The sequence below is a fragment of the Canis lupus genome, chromosome 22 (genome assembly GCF_048164855.1).
Source record: "Canis lupus baileyi chromosome 22, mCanLup2.hap1, whole genome shotgun sequence".
Classification (NCBI taxonomy): domain Eukaryota; kingdom Metazoa; phylum Chordata; class Mammalia; order Carnivora; family Canidae; genus Canis; species Canis lupus.
The window spans coordinates 2,333,412-2,359,269 of record NC_132859.1 but is presented as its reverse complement, the minus strand read 5'-3'; the positions used below and the strand labels follow the sequence as shown (position 1 = coordinate 2,359,269).

The 25,858-nt window shown below is 40.3% G+C and overlaps 1 long non-coding RNA gene and 1 pseudogene across 25 annotated transcripts in view; one reads left to right on the top strand and one right to left on the bottom strand.

The window, feature by feature from the left end:
* LOC140613785 (uncharacterized) overlaps window positions 1–25,858 on the bottom strand; it is a 99,614-nt gene that overhangs the window by 64,097 nt on the left and 9,659 nt on the right. For 16 of the 25 annotated variants that reach the window (XR_012014652.1, XR_012014655.1, XR_012014651.1 and 13 more), the window contains exons 4-6: window positions 25,642–25,695; window positions 1,169–1,296; window positions 373–500 (exon numbers count right to left, since the gene is read on the bottom strand). This is a non-coding gene — a long non-coding RNA (uncharacterized lncRNA). Of the gene's footprint in view, window positions 1–372; window positions 501–1,168; window positions 1,297–2,232; window positions 2,278–4,072; window positions 4,116–8,482; window positions 8,563–20,885; window positions 20,994–25,641; window positions 25,696–25,858 lie in introns of all 25 variants that reach the window. The other 9 variants (XR_012014648.1, XR_012014646.1, XR_012014647.1 and 6 more) reach the window with 9 other exon arrangements.
* LOC140613718 (elongation factor 2-like) lies at window positions 5,121–14,241 on the top strand (annotated as a pseudogene).

Sequence of the window (25,858 nt, the reverse complement as noted above, 5' to 3'; positions counted from 1 at the left end):
CAACCTGGAATGAGTAGAAAACCAAGAGGACACGGATGTAGGCTGGGGCCATTAGGAAAAGGCACTTACTTCAATTTTCTAAACAATAAGGGCCCCTGAAGGTTTTTGAGAAAAGGCCAGAGATGAGTACTTCGAGAATATTGACTTAGTGCCAGTGTGCAGACTGGAGAGCCAGACGGACCAAGCTACGTAGTATGGAGAAGACAAGAGGCTGCTGACCCTCAGATAGGCCACAGAGGCCACAGAGGCCACCACATGCTGGTACACAGAGTCCAGGAAACCATGGAGTCAGGCTAAGGAGGAGAGGTCTCGAGGTATTATTCTTAAGACTCCACTTTTTCTGAGGTAAAAAGCTCTCTGTTTTAGACATACCCTTGAGGTCTGGAGAGGTCAACATTTTCCTGTCATACACTGGAAAGACAAAATCAAGTTTTCTTCCCAAGTTGATCTTCTTTCAAAACTGACAAATTCACTTTCTTCTAATATCCATAGCTATTCCACTGGGATCCATAAGAAAAAACAAAAGTGGTTGAGTTGAAGGCCAGAGTAGCCTGCCTTCCTTGTGCCTTAGAACTTCTACACAGCCCCGAGTATGAATGATTTTATTCTTTCATGTAACAGTTTCCTTCCTCCTCCCGCTATGCTCTCATTTCTATTCCTCCCTGCTTTTCACAGCACCTGTGAGGTCTCCTGCTTGAATGGCTCCATCCCTCCAACATCCATCTTGCTGCTTCCCTCTATACTCCTCCTGCTCCAAATCACCATCTCCCACTTCAGCCACTGTAAGGACCTCCTCACTGTCTGCTTATGCTCTTGTACCTTTCCTGGCCCCACTCTTCAAGCCACAGCCAGATAGATATCCACAGTGGTCCTTTCCAGAGTGAAGTAACACCATATGATTATCTCATTTCAACCCTCCAACCAGCCTATATGGTCCTTCATGACCCAGCCCCTGGCTCCCCCCTTTCCCTTGTTCTGCAGCTACTCTGGCCTCCTTGCTATTCTCATACCCACCAAGCATGTGCCAGGTTCAGGCCTGGCCCTTGCGTTCCCTCTACCTGGAATATTCTCCCTATTTTTATGGCCCACTGCTCACTTTAGGATTCTGTTAATGCCACCTCTTCAGAGAAGCCTTTTTGGACCACCATGTCATGATCTATTAACTTACCTTGCTGTGTTTCTCTTGGTAGCACTGTGGACTACAATCAATCTTTGTGTGATGTGTGTCTTCTCCCAGAAAATGTAAGCTCCATCAGGACAGGGTCTCAGTTTTGCCTGCCTCTATTTGTTCAGGGCCTGGAAAAAAAGCCAGGTTCTCAATAAATACTTGCTGAATGAATGAATGTAGATATCTTCTCTCTAGAAAACACTTTCCTTTAGCTCTGTTTCTGTTTCTTGGTTCTCATTTGCTTTGGTCTTTGAAGGTTTTAACTTAACAAAATTTAAAACTTAACAAAACAAGGGGCCTTGCCCCTTGACTGGCATGGAACTAAATATTTCTCTTCTTCCATCTCACATCATTTACAATACTTCCATGGACTCCCAAAATTTAAATTTGCTCCAAGATTTACTCCTTACTCTCCTTTTTTTCCTTTCCCTCTCTCTTCATCTCTTATCTTTGTGCAGATGATGACCTAATATTATTTTCAGCCTAGACCTCTGTAAACTCAGTCCTTCCAGTGCCTAGTGGGCATCCTAATGGCACCTCATATTTCATATACTTAAAAATTTCTTCCTCCTCCTCACCTTTCTATGTGCTAATAGTACCACTATTTCCTTGGCTCCTAAGTTAGAAGTCTTAGAATCATTTTTTATTCCTCCTTCAGACCTTCTTTCCTCTTTCACCAATATTACTGGATCTTCCTTCTAAATGGCTCTTAACTCTAATTATTTCCATCCCCACAACCACCACCCTCGTATGACCATTGCCTGCCTGGCCAGAAGTACCCTGACCTGTTTGATGTTCCCTTCCTGCTTGTAGGCCCTTATCTGAGCCACCCCCCTACCCCATCTCCGCATCAAAAAGCCCCTGTAGGCTCTGTTCCAGCAAGCGTCAACTCACTGATGACCACGCATTTCCTGTGCCAGTTTGGCTTTTTGCTTGTCCCTGCACTGCCCAAGGCTTTCAGTCCTGCTCTTAACTGAATGTCTAGAGGCCACATGGGCCAGACCCACTCATATCAGAGCCTAGGCCCCAGCTCCCATTTCTTGGGGAATGAAGTTTAAGCTTACCTCTTCACCAGCAGCCTGTTTCCATTCTCCCTTCCTAATTCCTAGCTTCAAATAAAAGAATCATTTTTGAAAGAGTTGCTTTTAAGCCTTGTCTACCCTACTAAAAAATTAATGGCTATTTCCTATAGAATGAAGACAAAATTCCTCAGCTTCAAATTCAAGTTTGACTGTGGTCTACATTTTTAGCCATAGGATTCCTAAAATAGGCCTAAGACACAAATGCTTAGAGGGGCTGGGAAGGTAATGGGAGTGAATATATGGGTCCTGTATAACACAGTGAGGAGTGGTGGAGACTGTGGCAAACTGGAGCGTCTGCGCCCAGCTGTTTAAAGAAAAGAGCTAGCTGTTGGCATACAGAAATTTGAGCCTAGGATTGCCAGATGTTCTGAGTATTCCACAGAAACTGGAAATCTGAGGTTTTAGGCCAAATTTCTGGAGTTCATATGTATGTGTGTGTATGTATGTACATACATACACACACATACATATACATACACATAACTATACATGGTCTAATACATATATACCATGTATATACCAGTAATACATATTATGCCATATGGTATAAGACATATATATATATTTCACGTGAGTGAATACATACACACACACACACACATATATATGTGTGTGTGTGTATATATATATATATATATATAATGATAATGAATGACTATGGTACAGTGGTCTAATACACACACACACACACACATATGAATTAATATGGTACACTGCAAATCATATCTGCAGGCTGGATACAACCACAGAGTTACCAGTTTGGAATTCGGCCTCTGTATCTCCCAAACCAGCCAAAATCTCTGAGCCTACACTTGTTAAAACAATAATAATAGCAATAAGCAAGTGTTAGAACAGTGTTACAGATTGAGTTCCAAACTAAGACCTTATCCTTGGTGTAATCAGAAGGAGAATTAGAATGGTGGTAATTTTCTCAGGATGTGACTCAGAGGCATTTGCTGCCCTGTCAACATACAATTTAAAGCCATCCTGTAGCACCAGCAGCAATAGCCCAGTTTATGAAAGCACAGACACAGCATTTCCCACCCTGGTATAAGGTATATGAGAAATGCTTGTTGGAGTACATAGATAGCATTTCTAGAGACCTGTAAGTCACCATTCTTCAAAGAGTCTGTGTTCCAAACATTTGTTTATCAAGGTTTTCTGTTTTCAACATGGTCCCAGAAGCAATGATATAAATAGAACCACAGAAGCCATACTGCCAATGGATTACTTTATATTTGCAATGAAAAAGAGTAGCAAAGAAGGCTGTTGCAAATATACTGGTGTGCTGCTTCAATCCCACAAACTTCCTTTGCCCTAGTGGCCCTGGTCAGAAATAAACCTCTAGTAGGCAGGCCTTCAAAGAGGAGCATGGACACAAGGGTGATTGAGAAGTGTGTTTAATAGCATGATTTCTGAAGTCCCTCTAATCACACACTCTGGACTTTTCATTGGCATTGTCCCAGGAATGGCCTTTCTTTGAGCCTGGGGGCTTTGGGGTTTGGCTTGAAGTAAAGAAGGGAAGGGCATGAATGTGGGGAATATCCTTCCAGCTGTCCTGGAGCTGAAAGGAGCAACAGGACAAGGCAGTTTTCCTTCTTGACAAGGATGTTAGTGCAATGAGGTTGAGAGTGGGAAGGGAACGACATCAGGAAATGTCTCTTAACTTATTTTTTATTTAGGTCAAGGGTCCCCCTCAACCCCCCACTCCTCCCAGGCCTGTCTCTCCCCAGGAGCAGGCTGGAGACATTGCCTTTACATAGTATTTCACTCCTCCAGAAGTTCAGCAAGTACAGCTGACAGCACCCCAGGGGACTCCTACCATTTCCTCAGTCTCCAGGGAGATGCCTCCTGAATGAAAGGATCTAAAAAGAGACACACACACATTTATATACACGCCTTCCTGTTCTCTCAAGCACCAGAATATTTTCTGCTCTGTGCTCCCACACTCCACAGCCTCATTATCTTCTGAGATTTTTCTCTCCTTCCTCATACCACTGCCTCTGCAACCACCCCCACCACACACACAGTTTCCTCTGTTATCTCTGAAGGCTAGGAGAACTACTGAGAAGAGAGGAGTGTTTCTAGAGCTTTATCTTCCTCAGTTCCGCCTCAGCCTCAATGTGTGAATACTAGGAAAGCTGTTCCCGGAAGTGTTGGAGGGCATATCTCTCTTTCCCCACCCTGTTCACTACCCCTCAACCCCCCTCCCTATTGATCACTGAGCCTATCACTCATTTCAAAGCTTCTGTTTAAACCTTTCTTCAGTCAAGACAGCCACAAAAACTTCAAGCTCCTTTTCCTCCTTCTCCCTCTCCTACCCTTTGCTCCACTCTTCCATCCCCCTAGTTCAGGAGACTGGGCTGGTTTTTCTATTTTTTCCCATTGATGAGACCTAAAGCTAAAAGTAAGACAACACAGGTGTTCTACATTTGTTTGTAAACAATATTTTACCTTTTTTTTTTTTTAAAAAAAAGATTTTACTTTTTATCCATGAGAGACACAGAGAGATGCAGAGAGAGAGGCAGAGACACAAGCAGAGGGAGAAGCAGGCTCCATGCAGGGACCCTGACATGGGACTTGATCCTGGGTCTCCAGGATCACGCCCTGGGCTGAAGGCGGCGCTAAACCCCTGAGCCACTCGGGATGCCCTATTTTACTTTTTTTTTTTTTTTTTTAAGATTTTATTTCTTTATTCATGAGAGACACAGAGAGAGGCAGAGACGCAGGCAGACGGAGAAGCAGGCTCCATGCATGGAGCCCAATGTAGGACTCGTCCCGGGACCCTGGGGTCACGCCCTGGGCCGAAGGCAGCCGCTCAACCGCTGAGCCACCCAGGCATCCTTATTACTATCTAAATAATATACTAAATGACTTTCTTCAACCTCCAAGCCTCTCCTCAGGTGAAGCACTTTTAAATATAATGCAGTGGCTCCAGCTGTTAATCTGAAAAGTACAATAAAAACACTACGAGAGCTCTTCCGCCATCATTGGCACCGTCCTTGGCACAACTCGCTCAGTGGCTCTGCCTGAGAGAATCCACCGCCCCCCACCACCTGGCAAACCTCACAGCAGATGGGATCCGGGCCATGATGGACAAGAAGGCCAGCATCTGAAACATGTCTATCATTGCCCACGTGGACTACGGCAGATCTACGCTGATGGACTCACTGGCGTGCAAGGTTGGTATCACTGCCTCGGCCTGCGCTGGGGATACCTGCTTCACAGATGCCTGGAAGGGCGAGCAGGAATGCTGCATCACCAAGTCAAGGGCCATCTCCCTCTTCTATGAGCTCTCAGAGAACAACTTGAACTTTATCAAGCAGAGCAAGGATGGCTGCAGCTTTCTCATCAACCTCATCAATTCCCCCTGACATGTGGACTTCTCCTAGGAGGTGACTGCCACCCTCCATGCCACCGGTGGTGCCTTGTGGTGATGGACCATGTGTCGTGTGTGTGTGTGCATGTGGACACATGCAGACAAAGATGGTGCTGTGGCAGGCCATTGCTGATCATAGCAAGCCTGTGCTGATGATGAACAAGGTGGACCGGGCTCTGTTCAAGATGTAACTGGAACCTGAGCAGCTTACCAGCCTTCCGGAACATTGTGGAGTGTCAATATCATTTCCACCCATGGGGAAGGGGAGAGTCGCGCCGAGGGCAACAACATAACCCACCCTGTACTTGGGACTGGTGGCTTTGGGTCTGGACTCCATGGTTGGGCCTTCACCTTGAAGCAGTTTGTAGAGACGTATGTGGCCAAATTTGCTGGACGTGATGAAGAAGCTGTGAGGCGACCGGTATTTTGAACCAGGCCCTGGCAAGGATTTGGCAAGTCAGCACGAGGCCTGATGGCAGGAAGGCACCACAGCTGTTCTGTCAGCATCTCTCAGGTGCTTCAAGGTGCTTGACGCAACCATGAGCTTTAAGAAAGGGCAGACAGCAGGCTGATTGAAAAGCTAGACAGTGAAGACCAAGACCAAGAAGGCAAACTGCTCTCAAGGCTGTGATGTGCTGCTGGCTTCCTGCCAGGGATGCTCTGCTGCCAATGATCACCATCTATCTGCTCCATCTGCTGTGATCTCCTGCACGAGGGGCCCCTGGCAACGAGGCAGTCTGGGCATTATAAGCTGTGACCCCAAAGGCCCCCATATGATGCACACTTCCAAAATGGTGCCCACCTCTGACAAAGGTCAGTTCTACACCTTCGGCCATGTGTTCTCAGGTCTGATGCTCACTGGCCTGAAGGTCAGGATCATGGGGTCCAACTACACCCCTAGGAAGAAGGTGGACCTGTACCTGCAGGCCATCCAGAGAATGATCCTGGTAACTGGCCGTTACGTGGAGCCCATCAAAGATGTGCCTTGTGGGAACATGGTGGGTCTGGGAGGCGTGGACCAGTTCCTGGTGGAAGACTAGCACCACCAACACATGCAAGTCATAAGGTTCAGCCTGAGCCCCACTGTTCAGGTCACTGTGGAGGCCAAGAATCTGGTGGCCTCCCCTTCCCAAGCTAGTGGAGGGTCTGAAATAGCTGGCCAAGTCAGACCCCATGGTGCAGTGCATCACAAGGAGTCAGGGAGCACACCATTGCAGAGGCTGAGGAGCTACACCCGGAGATCTGTCTGAAGCACCAGGAAGAGGAACACGCATGCATTCCCATCAAGAACTCTGACCCCATAGTCTCCTACTGCAAGACTGTCAGTGAGAAGTCGAATGTGCTGTGCCTGCCCAAGTACCCCAACAAATGCAATCAGCAGTACATGAAGGCATGGCCCTTCCCTGAGAGTCTGGCCGAGAATATAAATGGGCAGGACGGCCACCCATCAGGAGCTCAAGCAGCAGTCCCACTATCTGGCCGAGAAGTGTGAGTGAGATGTGGCTGAGGCCCATGTGATCTGGTGCTTCAGGCCCGATGGCACTGGCCCCATCGTCCTCACTGACATAACCAAGGGTGTGCAGTACCTCAGTGAGATCAGGATAGCACGGTAGCTGGCTTCCTGTGGGCCACCAAAGAGAGGGCTCTATGTGAGGACAACATGTGTGGTGTGTGCTTCGATGTCCTTGATGTGACCCTGCATGTGGACACCATCTACCTCAGAGGTGGCCAGATCATCCCCGCTGCCCAGCACTGCCTCTACACCAGTGTGCTGACTGCCCAGGCCTGGCCTATGAAGCCAGGAGATTGTGGCTAAATCTAAATCTCTTGTGGAGATTTAGTGTCCAGAAGAAGTGGTTGGTGGCATCTACAGTGTCCTGAACAGGAAACGGGGTCACATCTTTGAGGAGTCCCAGGTGACTGGCACCCCATTTGTTGTAAAGGCCTAACTGCCCATGAATGAGTCCTTTGGCTTCACAACTGACCTGAGGTCCAGCACTGGTGGTCAGACCTTCCCCCAGTGTGTTTTTGACCACTGGCAGATCCTGGTTCAACAACACCAGCCACCCTAGCCAGCTGGTGGCAGAAACAAGCAAGCATAAAGGCCTGAAGGGAGGCATCCTGGCCCTGGACAACTTCCTGGATAAACTGTAGGCAGCCTTCCCTGTAGCCAACCACCCTCGGTGGGACTCAGCATAGCCCCTGCACCCGGCCGATGATCAACCACAGCAACATTCTCCATGACACCTCAAGACTGTTCAGACAGTGACACTCCATCTGACAGGTTCTGGGGCCCACTCAATGTCATCACTCAATGTGAATACTTGATGCCACTTCTTACAATATTTATTTCAAGATTTCAGAGGGAAGAGAAATGCCCGGGGGGACTTATTTGGCCGGTGGGAATGGAGAAGTGGGATGGAACACTCAACACATTTTTTTCCATTTCAGAAACTCAAATGTCAGAAAAAATAATAATAATGCATTAAGAGGTTTATTTGGGTAAATGGCGTAGTGGATTTTCCCCCAGAAAGGGGGAAGGAACAAGCAGTAGACCTTTCTCTTTAGAGAAGAGATACCACACATGTTTGCTAGAAGGCAGGAAACTTCATGCAGTGTCACAATGAGCACCTCCAGCTGTGTTAGTGCCACTGGAATAATATATTTGACATGATGGTGACAAAAAACAAAAAGACCAAAAAAAAAAACCCACTGTGAAAGTATTCAAAAATCCAGAAACATAGATAAAATTGTGTATTTATTGTACTTGTTTAGATTAACAATTAAACCCACTATTTTATTTTATTTTTATTTATTTTTAAGCCCACTATTTTAAATGGAGAGATTCCTCACCTGAAATGTAGTTGTAGTTGAAAGCAGAAATATGTTTCTTCTGTGCTGACATTACAAACACACTACATATTTCCCTGTGACTTAAAAAATTTAACAAGCGGACAATATGATTAGTACACATTCCCCAGTCTTTGGAGCTAAATGGATTAACAAAAGAGCTATTTATCAACACATAAATCCTCCCATGTGGATGACCATTCCAAATTCAGAGTAAGTTTATAATATATTTATAAACCAAAAATAAAGATGATTTTGAATTTTGCATTTTAATGGAATCCTGGAGACTCCAATGAGAAGCCAAGTAGAAAAAGGTCATAGTGTCCTATTTCTCCTTTTCTTTAAAAATGGAATTCCTTTTACATAAATATTCTATCTGTATTACACAATAAATCTAAATAAGAGAGAACTTGTGCTCAGAATCCTGTCACCTCAGCAAAACTAACTTTTCATTTGACCCTGCTCCCTTCTAATTCTGGTGAATAATTGGAATGAGTGCATTCTCCCATTTTCAGTTAATACTATTTGAGAAGCATGTTCCATGCTGCTATGTAGTCTTTGTAATTTGAATAGCTACACCATATTTTTAATTATTCCCCAGTTGCTGGCATTTATTTTGCAATCTTTTCCATAATAATTAATACTGTGGCCAATCTTCATTTATTTAGCTTTTTTTCCTTATGGATTATTTCTTCAGAATACATTCTATGAGGTAGGATTAAATAAAGGGCAAAAGCCCGGATGTGAAGAGGTTTTTATTTCACTCAGTGTCCAAGGGGCTCTAGGGACTCCACCCATGGCCTCCCACCTTTTCCATCAGAGACAGACAGTTCTCTATCAGAGGTATATCAAGTGGCTACATTCCCCTTCTAGAATACTGGGACAAGCTGAGAGTCCATTTCAGAAAAATACAGGCTTAAATACTATGACCTTAAACCCATATGAGCTTGCTATATGTTGCTACCAAATGATTCTCAACAAAAAGTAAAGCCAGCACTTTCAGATTATAACAATTTTGCTGGGGGAAAAAAAAGTGACCAAGGAGTGACATTTAGAAAGTTGTATGTCCTATTAATAAATGTAAAATGGTTTTCATTGTTTTAATTTGCATTTCTTTTATAAATTAGTGAGATTGAACCAGTTTTCATATATTTACTAGTGATCTCCTCTTGAATGAAGTGTTTCTTTCCCCAATTCATTTACTAGTAAGGACTTAATACTTTTATATATTTTATATAATATAGATTTTAAGCATTTTAAATACATGCTAATATTTTCCAGTTTATTTTTTAAATATAATTCTAACATTGTGTTAATAAGCTATAACCACCTCCAATTCTCATAGTATTGCTTCAGAAAGCTTTGGATATAGACTTTGGTTCAAAGGGCAACTTGATTCATATAAATCACTAACATACCTGTTTTCAGAGACAGTAACACAAAATTGTCAAGGGTTGGGATTTTTACAACAAGCCATGATTAAATTATAGAAATATCTTTGGTCAATGCCAAATTTATGTTGTAACTTTTTTTTTCCTGTACCATATAAACAGAATAATCAATGTAGTCTGGGATTTCAGGGAACCTCAATGTAGGTAATGAGGTTGGGGCCTTTGGAACGTGGAGAGAGAGGAGCTGGGCTTTCTTGGGATGACATGAAATAAGGTCATATGGTTTGGAGTAGACAGATGACATATGGACTGGGAAGAACTAAGTTAAGAGGAGTTTCTCTCTTTTCTGCCTTTCTACATTCTCATCTCCAACCCCTTTCTGATCACCAGATAAGATTTCCATAGGAAGTAGTTTACAAATATTTTGTGTCTCCTTTCATTTCCTTCTTCTATTCCTCTTTTCCCAAACTCCCTCACTCCTTCCTTCCTCTTCCTTTTCTTATGGCAGGACAGCACAATTACAGTGGAGTTTGATAAGCTGGATCCAGGTGCTATCATTTGATTTTTTTAAAGATTTATTTATGTGTGTGTGTGAGAGAGAGAAAGAGAGAGAGAGAGAGAAGAGAGGGAGAGAGAGGAGAGAGAGGAGAGAGAGAAAGCACAAACAAGCATGGGAGGAGCAGAAGGAAAGAGAGACTCTTTAGCAGCCTCCAAACCAAGTGTAGAGCTCAATGCAGTGCTGCATCTCAAGATACTGAAATCATGACCGGAGTCAAAATCAAGAGTCAGACACTTAACTAACTGAGCCAATCAGGTGACTCGCTACCATTTGATTACTTGACTTTTACCAGATTACTTTTTGAATCTCCATTTCCTCTTCTAAAGGGAGACAATAATAGTACCATTTCTAGAAGGCTGTCATGAAGATTAAAGAAGAAAAGTGTTTAAATGCTTAACACAGTATGGTAGACTATTTTATTCACAACTATTTGGTGCTCCCACCAGGGGGAGAATTAGACTCTCCAATCCTACTAATGTCAGCTTTGGCCAGGAGACTTGATTAATCAATGAAATATGAATGGAGCTGACATATGACACTTTGAGGCAGAAAACTTAAGCCAGTACACAGTTTGTCATGTTTTCTTTTCCCTCTGCCATAACAACCAGCAATGTTCCAAAAAGAAACTGTTCTATCACTGAGTCCAAAAGTAAAGAGGACTTCGAATAGTCACCGTCAACATGCAGTGGGCACACAGCATGAGCAAGGAAAAAAAAAACTTTGTTACAAGTTATAAGCCACTGAGCTTTGAGGGTTGCTTATAATCTAGCCTATATTGATTGATTAAAACAGTATCTAGTATGTTGTAAGAGCTTCTATAACGACTGGTGAGCTGTTAGCCAATGTCCAGTGCTCAGATAGGCATAAAAGACATTCGGGTTCTGACCAGCCAGAATGGAGTGTCCTTGGTCACACATAACAACAGTTTCAAAATACATGAAGTGAGAACTAATAGAAATGCAAGGAAAAAAGGACAAATCCACAATTACAGTCAGATATTTCAATACTTCTGTCTCAACAATCAACTGAACAAATAGACAGAAAATCAATAAGGACATAGAATACTTGAACCACCACCAACTTGATCTATTTGACAATTATAGACTATTCCATCCAACAACAGCCAAATACACATTCTTTTCAAGTGCACACAAAGCAATCAGCAAGATAAACTATATTCTGGGCCATTTAACAAATCTTAATTGAAATCATTCAGAGTATATTCTCTGACTCCAGAGGAACTAGAAATCAGTAAGAGAAAAATGTCCAGAGAATTCCTAAATATTTGGAAATTACACTACACAATTCTACACCTGTGTACCAACAAAATAACAGGAAAACTAGAAAACATCTCAAAGAATATGAAAACAAAAACACAACATAGCAAAATTTGTGGGGTGAAGTAATAAGTGTACTAAGAAGATCTCTAACTTAAAATCTTATCTTGGGATCCCTGGGTGGCGCAGCGCTTTGGCGCCTGCCTTTGGCCCAGGGCGCGATCCTGGAGACCTGGGATCGAATCCCACATCGGGCTCCCGGTGCATGGAGCCTGCTTCTCCCTCTGCCTTTGTCTCTGCCTCTCTCTTTCTCTCTGTGACTATCATAAATAAATAAAAATTATAAAAAAATCTTATCTTAAAGAAAAAAAATCAAGAATCAAAGCTTTCAACTTAAGAAGCTATAAAAAAAGAGAATTTAAACCAAAGTAAGCAGAAGGAAGAAAGTAGTAAGAGCAAAAATCAATAAAATAAACTAGGCAAAAGAGAAAATGAATGAAACCAAAACCTAGTTCTTTGAAAAGATCAATGAAATCAATAGACAAGAAGAAAGAAGACACCAATTTTATATATTAAAGAAGGGACATCACTACAGGTTTTATAAATATTAAGAGTATAATAAAGTTTATAATAAATTTATCAATATATTTGACAAATTAAATGAACAAATTCATTAAGAAACACATCAATTCAAGTAGAAAACCTTAGCTTAGCTTCATATCTATTAAAGAAATTAAATTCCTAATATCTATTTTAAAAATTGAAGTCCTAATCTGCGCCCAAGTCTAGACCCAGAATACTCTACTAGTGAATTTCATCAAATATTTAAGGAACAATATAATCAATTCTAGATAAACTCCTTCAAAAAATAGAGGGGAGGAAGGAATATATATCCACTCATTTTATGAAGCCAGCATCACTAATATCAAAACTTGTTAAAGATCTAAGAAAACCATTGACCAATATCATTCATGAATGTTCATGCAAAGATCCTTAGCAAAATATTAGCAAATTGAATCCAACAGTGTTAAAAATTATACTATATCATGATTCAGTGAGTTTATCCCCAGAAAATAAATTTCAAATCAACCTCAAAAACTGACCAATGTAATTCACCATATTAACAGGATAAAGGAAAACATAATATGATCATCTCAATAGATAAGAGACATTGCTAAGTATTTCATTTATAATAAAATCTGTCAGCAATTCATGAGAAGGGAACTTCCTAAAGCTGTAGATGGGGACATCTACAAAAGCCTGCAATTAACATCATACTTAATTGTAAAAGAGTGTGTAAGAAAATATGGAAGAAAATCTTTAAATCTGGGATAAGCAAAGTTTCTTAAAAATAAGGGAAAATGATAAAAAGTGATCAACTGAACTTCATAGAAATAAAAAACCCTCTGCTCTGAGATAATATCAAAGAAATAAACAGACAAGCCAGAAATTGGAAGAAAATATTTACAAAATGCACATTTCACAAAAGACAGGTATCCAAGATATATAAAGAAGTCCTATAACTCAATAGTATGAAGATAAAAACAATCCAATGAAACGAGGAGCAAATGATCTGAACAGATACTTGACAAATGAAGATACATAAATGGCCAGTAGACACATGAAAAGATACTCCATATCACTAGTCTCTAGGGAAGTGTAAAGTAGAACCACAGTGGATCACTACTACATATCCATTAGAAAGGCTAAAATTAAAAAGACTGAAATACCAATTGTTGGTAGGGACATGGAGCAACTAGGGCGGTCATACACTGCTGGTGGGAACATGAAATGCTACAATTTTTTTGAAAAATAATTAGGCAGTTTCTTAAAAAATTAAATAGGCACTTACCATACAACCTATGCATCGCACTCAGTTATTTAACCAAAACAAATGAAAACTTGTATCACTATATACCCGTACATGAATGTTTGCAACAGCTTTATTCATATAATTCAAAGGTGCAAACAACCCAAATGTCTGTCAACAGATAAGTTGATAAATCACAAGATACCCATATGATAGAATATTACTCAGCTATTTAAAGGAACTACTAACACATGCCACAGTATCAATGGTCAAAAGACACTAGACATAAAAGAGTACATGTATATGATTCTAACTATATGTAATTCTAGAAAGGCAAAATCTAATCTATAGTTACAGAAAGCACATTAGGGGTGCTTAAGATTAGGAGTCATGGGTCAGGGACCTGAACTGAAAATGGGTACCTTACAACATCTTAAGGTGATGAAAATTTGTTTCCTGACTGTGGTTGTACAATGGTTGTATTTACTTATTAAAACGCTTTAAACCAGGGTGCCTGGGTAGCTCAGCTGGTTAAGCATCTGCCTTCGTCTCAGGTGATGATCCCAGGATCCTGAGATCAGGGGTCCTGGGATTGAGCCCTGAATCAGGCTCCCTGCTCAGTGGGGAGTCTGCTTCTCCTTCTCCTTCTGCCTCTCCCCCAGGCATGTGCCTGCTCTCTATCTTTTACTCTCAAATAAATAAAATCTTAAAAAAAAAAAAAAAAACACCTCATTAAACCATAGCTTAAATTGGGTGCATTTTATGGAAATTTATCTCCTTAAAAAAGTTACAGATAGTGCTCTAAGGGCACACACTCTGAACCTATCAGCTTGGGTTAGAAATCAACCAATTCTTGGACATTCTTATTAGCTGTGCAACCTTGGACAATTTACTTAATCTCCCTTTGCCTCTCAGTTTTATCATCTACGGCAATAGGATAGTAACAGCACCTACTTCACAGAATTGTTGTTGGGATTAAATGAGTCAACACACATAAAGTTCTTAGATCAAATGGCAAGTATTAATATTATTACTGTGATTTTTATTGGTCACCTGACCATTCACAGAAAGGTACAAATATTTGAAAATAGGGCACTCTGTGTTGTTCACTGTTCTTCATTACATCTTGTTCACTGTTCATCTCCTATATCAAGCACAGGATGATATACATAGTGGGTATTTGATAAATATATATATATTTTTAGTGGATGAACTGTGAATAAATACTGTGTTTCTCTTTGGGGTGATAGAAAAGTTTTGACGATGGTTGCACAACATTGTGAATGTAGTTAATGCACTGAAATATGGTTAAAATGGCATATTTTATATTATTTATATTTTACCATAATAAAAGAAAAATGTTTATATACCTAATGAAAAAGAACCTACAGCTTTAGATTTCAGCTCTGCAGAGGCTATGTATAACCTCAGAAGAATCACTATAGCTTTTTTGTCTGTGGCTTAAATGTGGAGGAAGACATTCATTTGTAGTGTTCTTTAAGGTCTTAAGATGAGGATATTGTGAACATCTTGACAGAAAAAGTGAAAATTTGGATCTACCATGAGGTACATTAATAACCAAAAAGTCTCGATATATCAAGCATTTGTCTAGTAAGATAAAATTTCCACCAACTAAGCTACAGCTTACTTCCCACACTAAAGCTATAAAAATATGGGAGATTCAGCACCTGTTAGTAAAATTATGAATTGAAGTATCTTGAGTTCCGGTGTTAAGTTGCTCAATAACATTCTTCTTTAGGACTTATATAACATGATTTGCTTGCATATCTGCAATACTTCTAATAAAAATAACAATTTTGTGGATACGGTCAGTTTTTAGGAAATGTTCTCAAAGTGACAGCTTGAAAACTATCATCAGTTTATTTCAAACCCTTCAAGCACGTGAATGAGTGTTCATTTTATGGCTATAAAACTTTCACATGTTCCTCCTTCCCTTGGTGGAAATTACTTAAGAACTAAAGATGTCGGGCAGCCTCGGTGGCTTAGTGGTTTAGCGCTGCCTTCAGCCTGGGGTGTGATCCTGGAGACCCCGGATCAGGTCTCACATTGGGCTCCCTGCATGGAGCCTGCTTCTTCCTCTGTCTGTGTCTCTGCCTCTCTCTCCCCCTCTCTGTGTCTCTCATGAATAAATAAATATTAAAAAAAAAAAACTAAAGATGTCTAAAATGATTAAAACCCCATAACAAGTACAGAGGAAGAAGTTTTTAGTGGTTAGATTAGTTTAGACTAGTATGTAGTAATACTTCCTACCATAAAGACAGAATAAAAAGATATCCAATAGTTTCACTCAAAAGGAAAGTTTTATTCATTTTTTTCCTCATTTCTCTCTCTACTGCTGCATGGTAACCACTGGAGAAAAGAGGAGGCGTGTTAGATTCCACAGTGGCATCTGCACTGACGTCGAGCAGCGCTCTGCGGCTTGCTGTGTATTTTGGCTCTGGTAGACTAGCTAAACTTCCATTACCTTATTATCAAAATACCACAATGATAAGAGTTCCTCTCCCCCAAGGAATATATTTCACTTTACAGTTACTAATCAGCAAAGAGCCACAGGCAGATCTTTTTTTTTTTTTTTTTTTTTTTTTTTTTTTTTTTTTAAGAAAAGAGCTAAATGAACCATATGTATTATTTTCTTTACATAGGCTAAGGCTTTGAATAGAATAACAGGTGGGAGTTTGCAAGATATTTTAAATATTTCAAAGAGCCCAGTAAAAATTCTGTCAATACTAAGACAGAGCTTCCTGGTCCTACTTTTGGCTTCCAATTTTCATAGCATGCTGATTAATTAGGGGTTATATGTTTCTAAGTAGGAATGGAGAAGTAAATTATTACATGATAAATATAGTTTACTAGAGAGATTTTTAAAAATAAATATGAGGTCCTTATAGGAAAAGGATAATGAAACAAATCCTTGGTGATTAAAATGATGGGAACCGGGAGCCTATACTAATTATTCGGTAAGTAGTCATCTTTCTATACTGTTGCTGCCTATGTGAGTATTTATTATTTGTGATTTATACCCTACCATTTTCTGAAGACATTTAAATGGTCTCACACTAGCTAAATATTCTTTCAATACTTGGGTTACTTTACTACTTGCCCAATGAGATGATAGAAGCCCTAAGGAAAAGGAGGACCAGTCTTAGATGTCTCTGAACTTCACTGTTTTTCTAAACAGGTGTTTTCTGGTACAGAGTAGGTGGTTTCACCTTGTCCTAGTCACTGACCAATGGGTCGTTGGAGGAATATTCTGGTCAGGTCCATGTGTTGCCCTATTTCAGCAAACACTTACCAAGAGCCTACTGTGTGTCAATCCCTGAAACTAGTGTGAAGTGTAATCAGGTGATGGGAACACACATTAAAGGAATTTGTAGAGTGCTCAAGGGAAGGGAACAGTTTATGCAAAAGGCACGAGGCCGGAAGAGCTAGGCTGGTCTGAGGCACCAAAAGGACAGCAGATTTAGGTTCTGTGGAAGCAGGAGAGCACAGAATGAGATGAGCTTGGAGAGGCTGGCAAAAGCCAAATTATGCATGGCCTTGTAGGTTATAGTAAGAAGCTCTTAAGAGTTTACTCTCTGACTGTTCTGAGAGTAGGGCTGGGGAAAGGGTGGTAAGAAGTATGTCGGAGAAATGAGTTTGGAGACCAAGTATTGGCTTAGACCAAAGTGGCAGAAGGGGGATGAAGAGAAGTATGTTTGAGATTTATTGTGAAAGTAGGAACCATAGGGTTTACAGATGGACCAGATGCAGGAGATAAGGGAAAGGGAGAAGTTTCTGGCTTGGACAATTGCATGAAATGGAATGCCCCCTTTACTGAGTTGCAAGATTGGGAAAGAACAGGTTGAGATGGGAAGTCTTGAAAGGGAATCAAGAGTTTGGTTGTGGCTGTATTATGTTTGAAATGTCTGAAAGACATTGAGAGAGATGTCAAGTTAGTAATTACAAGTCTGGAGCCTATTAGATATATATGGTTGATCAGCATATATTGATGATATTTAAATATGTATTACAGGAACTCTGTATTTTAGAGATTCCAAAGGAAAATGTAAGGAGATAGAGAGGAACAGGGAAAGGAAGTAGAAAGGATACCAGAATGTGTAATGTACCAGAGATCAAGAGAAAAGAACAGTCAGCTGAGAATTACGCAGCTCGATGCTACTGAGAAGTGAGCAGGGGGAGAGTAAAGTGACTATCAGACTGGATGCCATCAGGGTCACTGGAGGCCTTAAGCAGGCAGTTTCAGGAATGTGAAGGATGCTGAAGATAGACTGGACAGCAGGTGAAATGGGAACAGGTGAGTTTGAGACAGTACAAACAAATAACTTTTGGGGGAGTTTAGGAGAACATGCAAAAAGGAAATTCAAGAGAGACAGATTTAAGGGAGGCAGATGGGGCTGAGACAAACTAAATTTTTAGGGATGCTGAGCTTCCGGTAGCTGCAGAGTATCCAAGTGAAAATGCCTTGCAGAAGGCACAATTGACTGGAGAGAGAGTTTTGAAACCATGTATGTGCAAAGCTTGGACAAGAATCACTAGCCCAGATTCCCTTTTAACAAACCCTGTCCATGTTCAAGGTATGATGTAAAAAATTCAGCACATAATTCCTCTTCCAAACATTCATCTTGGACTACTCAGCACAGCTGGTAACAACTCTAATCTCTAAGATCTACAACAAGCCACCTTAGTCCTTTACTTGGCCCCTCGAGGTTTTTCTGTAAACTAAATTTCTAGAGGTAGCATTTCTGGGCTGCAAGGTATACCTTGAACTGACATATCAGAGGGCAGCTGCGCCCTCATAGGACCGTGGGAAGTTGTAGAAAGCTTACTGAGATATGTTGCCTCTCTTAGTTCCTGCTGTGAGTGGCATGTTCCGTCTGCTGGTTTCTGCAGCCTTTGCTAAATAAATGAGCTTAGTTTCTCCTGAGGTCAGTTAGTGTGACATCTGGGCCATTCTTTCAATATTGGGAAAGGGAGAAGAGCCATGAAGCTCATAGGAGGAGGAGGGGATTTTGAAAGTAGAACCCATTACATATGACTGCTGAAAAATTTCTTCAGTACTTTGATGAAGACTCATAATTCCTTATGGGAATGTTTTCTTGTGAGGGTAGCATGTACGTGTATCTTATAGGCTTCTTTTCCTCTTTTCAAAAACTTTAATATGCACCTACGTAAATAAGTTCCCATCTTATATGAATTGATTCATTTGTCAATGATAACTGCAGAAGCCAGTGTGTGGCCACACCACTCCAACAAAAACACAAAGTATATTGTGTTTCAGCTTAAATATGTGGAGAAGCAGTAACCTTGTTCTTGTTCTAGTGACATCCATTGACTTACATATGGTTTCTCTGTGTCCCGAGACTGTAAGTTCAATGGAAAGGGGACAGGGATACAACATGGGCAGAATGTAAGAGATGATTTATAGTATATACCAAAAAATAAATGTTTTGTTATATTAGATTCCTAGGGCTGCCATAACAGTGTGTCATAAATAGGTGGCTTAAAACAACAGAAATGTATTGTCTCCCAGTTCTGGAGGCCAGGAGCCCAAAATCAAGGTGTCACCATGGCCTTGCTTCTTCTGAAACTTGTAAGGGAATCCTTCTTTGCCTCTTTCTAGTTGTCCAGAAACCTTTTGCATTCCTTGGTTTATAGCTGTGTAATACTAATCTCTGCTTACATCCTTACATGGCATTCTCTAGGTCTTCAGATGACCATCTTTTTTCTTTTTTTTAAGAACACCAATTATATTTGATTAGAGGCCTACCCTACTCTAGCATGACTTTATCTTAACTAATTACATCTATTTCCAAGTTTTTGTAACACTATTTCCAAATAAGTTTACATCCTAAGGTACTAGAGATTAGGACTGTAACATATTTTTTTAGGAGACACAAGTCAACACTTGACACTTATAACTTTTCACAAGAGAGTGGGAGGGAAGGAAAGAAGGAGGCAGGAAAGAAAAGCGGTAGTTATGGGTAATGGGTTAGGAGGCTACTTATCCCCATTACTGTTTCCAGACCTCTATGTCCTTACCCCTTTATAACAAAAAATTGCGTCCTAGGGGCCCCTGCTATTTGGATAAACTACCCTCTCTTCCTTTTTTCTGGTAGATACTGTTATATACTGACCAATTAGTTCTGTCCACTAAATATTGGGCAGGAGTTCTCAAACTCTGTTGTATATTCCAGACCACCTGAGAACTTGGTAAAAATATATAGAAGCCCAGGTCCTATCCTACTTCAACAGGCCTGTCTCTGTATCTTTTAATGGCTCTCTAGGTGATTCTAATAAACTCTGAAGTTTGAGTATGAATGTCCTTGGGCACATGGCATGTAGTCTTTCTACTCCCATATTTGCCATCCACAAAGGTGACTCATCTAATACTAGCTCTCTTATTTCTTGACCTCCTTCGCCCTCAATGACCTTCTATTCCACTCCATCACATCCTGCCACTCCCACAGCCACACTCTGGACCTTGCCAACATTATCTCACTAATCTGGGGTAATCAGTATTACCCAGAATGAGCTGCAACTCTAAAGGGCAGAATTATAAGGTGAGTTCTTTTTTTGCTCCCAATTGCCCTTTCAACCCCCTTTCTAAGCTAGTTCTTGGGTGGGTGTGGGGGGGGGTTGGTTGGTTGTTTTTTTGTTACTAGAGCAGACCATTAACTTTTCTGGCTTTCAGGTCATAAAATTTCTTCTTGGAACTCTTGGTCACAAGATCAGTCTCAGTGCGATCATTCAAATGTTCAATAGAATTTGAGCTACGTTCAAAGCTAAAGCTCCTCTCCTCGTCTTGTTATTGTCACTCACTGGTAAGCAGGGGGAGAGGAGTACTTAGGGTTGTTTCTCTTTCCTCTCCATCCTCCCCCCAGTTCAGCTGCCTCTGTATCCTCTGGGATTGGATCAAGAGAAGAGGCTGTCAAGGTTTCACTTGGTTGTCACAGATACAGTCCACCATGGTGGCCTTCGGGACAGCAGAACCTTGGTGCTTACTCTTTCCTTTGATGGGCATTTCTGTGAGTTTTGAGGAGTTATTTCCCACTTGGAACACTCCAGTAAGCTCCCGTGATGGACGCAATGTCTTTCACCTTCTACTGGCTTCCTACAATTTCTTCCTCAGCACCTGGCCATCTGGTGCCTACTCCCTCAAGCTAGTCATGGGATCTGGGATAGCTCCAGACTGGTTCCTCCCATAGGCCTGCATTTAGGCCGGGAGAAATACTCACCAACCCTTGCCTAGCTGCTGGTGGATATGAGCTTGCTCCCATACACCCTTACGTGACCCCTACCACCACACCATTCCCCTCACCCACCCTAACTTGGTCAGAGCTTCTCTTACCAGCCCTTACGCTCTTCAAACTCAAGGAGGCACAATAGAAGCTCTTCAAATGGCTTCCTTAAAGTATCTCTCTCATGTCATTTGAGAGAGGAGCACCAATGCCTTCACCTAGGAGAAAGTGGAAGTAAAAACCAAGGTACTCCAAAAATTCTCCAAAGAACACTTGGCTTTCAGTTTTTCAATTCCAGTGCTTGCACACACTCCAGGTGAGTGATGGATTAAGGGTCATAAGACCAGTCTGACCATCTCTTTGCAGGTCCCACAGAGGCAATATAACGCCTCATTATGGCACCTATTGTTTTCTTCTCAGTCTTTAGGGCCTCAGCCAAAACTAAAACAGAAAGAGCTCCAATTAAACATCCTGTTTACACAGAACACTGCTCCCTAATTTAGAAAATGGCCAGTTTGCTTGTTAAACAATTCTCCCTAGGACCATTATGTGACCTTAAGGGGACCCTTCTCTGATTCATGGTCCCCTTTACTTTCTCTCATCACTAGCAATCTCCTGCTTCCCTCACTGCCCGGTTAGATTTTACAGTCTATTATACTTTCAGTAATTCTCTTGCCGATACCATAATTTCCTTTGTCTCTATCATTTCATAACATCAGTCTGGAAAAATTTCAATCTTGGATAAACTCAAAAGCTCATATCCTCCACACCTGCACCCAGGCAACTGTGCACCACAACTGAGAAACACAAAAGGGCTAGTTGATATGACTATAATTTCCAGGTCACTATCTCTTAGCCCTCAACACAACACTGCCAACAATTCTATTATATTTCTTTGGCCAACTGGCTCTCTTTCTGTCTATAAGGGACATTTCATGTGTTCCCCACTATACTCAACCTTTAATCCCCTACCCTAGTGCTCACTTTCTGTTGGTCTGTTTTTATTGTCTGTTGTTTCTATAGGTTTTTTATTGTCTTGTCTCCTCATGACGTGTTTCCTTTCTCCCTCCAACTTTTATTATGGTAAGTTTAAAACTTACAGAAAAGCTGCAAGAATAAGTACAATGGGCATCTCTATATGGAGATCCACACACATATCTTGGTATACAAACACATACACAGGCAGTTACACATGGCATGATTCAAATTTCTATTGCCATAGTATGCTAATTATAATTGTATAAATACAACTTCACTGCCAGAGCATCAATCTTCAAATCACCCTATAATTAACAAAAGCCCATCATGATTAGTAACAGTGTCCAATCATAACACTTCTTTCAAAATTTGTCAATGACTGGTCACCGCGCATGTTATTCAGTTCAAGCATAACAAAGCATACAATTGTGTTGCCTCCTTTTCTCCCAGTGATCAACTCTCATGACACTTTTTAAAAAAGATTTATTTATTTCATAGAGGGGGGCAGAAAGAGAGGGAGAGAATCTCAAGAAGACTCTGCATTGAGTGCACAGTCAATGGGGGAGCTCCATCACATGACCTCAAGATCATGACCTGAGCTGAAATCAAGAGTTGGGCAGTTAACCAATGGAGTCTCATATGACACTTTATAAAAATAATATTTGAAAGAGAAAATTGGTCAAAGGAAATGAAAGTGTAGGTAAGAAAAGTGGTAACAATGAAAGTGAAATTTGAATCAAACACAAATAGAGTTACAGAAGAGATAACTGGGAATACTGACACTGCTACCATTAGAAACACTCCAGATATGCAGCCAGAGAAACTTACTAAATGCAGAGTTACCAAGATTAAGGAGGAAAGTGGTTGTGATGAAAAGATAAAAAATGTCTACGAGGAAGTGACATTGGCAGAAACTTCACATTAAAAGAACTTTTGAAAAAATAAATAAATAAAAGAACTTTTGAAGATTTCACAACATTGTAAATGAAAATGATAATGATTCAAGCTGATCCAAACTTAGGAGTATGACAATTTGCAAAGGTACAGAGAAGATGCTTCACTGTAAGAGTTATACGATCAGAGGAACCATACAAACTATTTTAAGTTTTTCAGAAAGAAATATAATACTTCAATCCTTAATTTCTCTAATGTTTTACATTCTAGTGTACCAAATAAAAATTACTTTTACTATTTTTTTTATTTCCCTACATTTATAACTGACCATCATAATGTTTTGACAAAAATGTTTAAAGGTCATGGAACAATGGTAATTTCTCTCACTGATTATGAAAATAATTTTGCACAATTTCACTTTACATGGTCATTTGAGTGCTGCACTACAATGCAAAGTGAGGACTATATATAAATATATATATATATATATTTTTTTTTTCCCCTGAACCGTTTGAAAAGACTGTATAGTTATCATGATGCTTCACCCTCTAAATAGTTCAACATGTATCTTTCTCTTAAGAACAGGGACATTTAGGACACTTGGGTAGCTCAGCGGTTGGGCCTCCGCCTTCGGCTCAGCAGTGTCAGTATTTTCTAATTGTTGACCCATGATGAGTCCTGAGACAGAGTCCCATATCATGCTCCCTACATGGAGCCTGCTTCTCTCTCTGCCTGTGTCTCTGCCTCTCTCTGTCTCTCATGAATAAATAGATAAAATCTTTATATATATATAAAAAAAGAACAGGGACATTCTTCTACATAATCACAATACCTCTCTCGCTCTCAAAAAAACAAACATTGATACCATAATGTCTAATATTCAGTACATATTCAAATATCCCCAATTATCTGAATGATATCCTTTATAATGTTTTACTAATATCCAGAATCTACATAAAGATCAGGAATTCCCTTTAATCTAGAATAGTTCCACTGCTTTTTTTCCTTTTTTCTCTCATGATATTGATACTTTTTTGAAGTGTTCTATAAAATGTCCCACTATTTGGATTTGTCTGATTGTTCTCTCATGCTTATATTAAAAATCAGTGTTCTAGAACTTGTTTCTTCCACCTGCCCGACTCCTACTCCCCAGACAGAAATCAGGTAGCTATGGTATGTTATTGTGAAATTTCTATAATGTTCTTCTCATTTTATTCTTTGCTCTCTCTCCTTAACCAGTCAACAAGTAACCAACTGATCCTCTTCTTTGCAAAAAACAACAAAAAACAAACAAAAACAAAACAAAAACAAATAACTTTACAACCAAATCCCTTGACCCTCTCATACTTTCTTAAGAATGACTGAAATTCATCATCCATTTCTTCACTTGGTTATTTCCAGGACAGTCCATCTTTTTACTTGTTGGGTGCTTAAATGCCCTCATGTTCTCTATCCCAATCCAAATCTACTCTCAAGACTCAAAATCCTTAAACTAAAATCGAAATGACTACCATCAGCTTAAAAAGACACATCTCCCAGGGGAAGATTTGCCTTTTAGCAAAGCTCTGTGAAGATGTGTGCCCAGTGCCCATCCAGTTCCCAAGGCATAATAGACTCTGATATTTTGTTGAAGTGAATTGACCTATACATAGCTCAGTGGGCAAAATTTCCTAAAGATTTCCAAACCAAACTGTCTTAATTAAAGCACTGCTTTCAGACTTACAACTGTTTCTGCTGATAATAGTTTATACAGGAGAGTGCTAGAGTCTTGGAGGACCAGGTAGGCATTTGAAAAAAATCTTTGAAATATTGTTACTTTAATCTTGACCAATAAAATAGCTCCTTAAAACATGCCTTATCTGCAATCACACTTCAGTAGAAGCTTGCTATATTCAAAAACATATATACCCACATGTATTTTAAAGAACACTACATGGATGATGGTTTTTCCTCCTCTGTTCACCATATCAGAAGGTGTAAAATGTCTGTTAATGGTCATTTTAAGCGTGACCATTTGGTTAAGGTGTTTTGTGTCAGATTTCTCTATTGTCAGATCACCTCTTTCCTTTTGTTATTAATAGTGTATAAGGAGATATTTGGAAACTATGTGAACACGCTATTTTCTAATCGCTCACCCATGATGAGTGGTCAGTGGTGTTACTATCCATTAATAATTATTTTCTTATCAATTAATATTTTGGTGGTTACAAAATGATTTTTAAAAAAGATTTATTAAGAGAGAGTGCATGAGTGGGGGCAGGTGGGAGGCAGAGAAAGGATCTCAAACAAACTTCCCACTGAGCATAGAGCCTGATGTGAGGACCATGAGATCATGACCTGAGCCAAAATCAAGACTTGGGTGCTTGACTAACTGAGCCACCCAAGCACCCCACAAAATGATGTTTTAATGTTATCAATCCAACTACATTTATTCACTGGCATTCCTCTGTAAAAATGAGTTTTCCCTCCCTTCTTGTACCTTTGCCCTTTGAGTATTTTTATCAACTCATGGATTCTTTATCATTCAGTATGTTATAATGAATTGCCATCCTTATTTTTATCATTCAAATTGTCCTATTTGGGCCAGCAGGAGAACCTTTAATCTGGCTTGTGTCCTTTGACATTTCCCATCAGTTTGGGAATGCTTATCTGGTTATTTTTAATTGAGTGTCAGATATTGCATTTAGATAACTGTAAAAGTAGTTTGAGGCCTAGAATAATATTATCTTTCTCCAAGGAGGATTTATATTTGCTTCTGGCAAAAGGTTAAGGCCACTAGCAATCCTAGATCACCTTAATCCAGTTGGAGGACCTGAGAGGATTTGAAGCTGGGAGGGCCGAGTCTATTTCTGGTCCCAACTTATAGCCTGTTATCACTCCCCTTGATCTTCCTCAAACTTCAACTTTTATACTTCTTGCCCTCTTAGTCTTAAAAGTTCTATTCAGCGTCTTAGCCCCCTCTTTGGGATAAATGGCTCTAAATGTTTTGCTCACCTCTCTGGGTTTCCTTCTCTCAGATCTTGTTACCTTCATTCTTCATGTTAGCTCCTAGAACGATTTTAAAAATATTTTGTTCAACTTTTGTGGGTTTTCTCAGTAAGAATATGAGCCTGAATTACCTAATCTACTACTGGAAGTGAAAGTTCCCCTTACCTCAGAGTTGACTTTTAAAAGTAAAAATATAGTCATGTCATTTTCCTAATTAAAACAG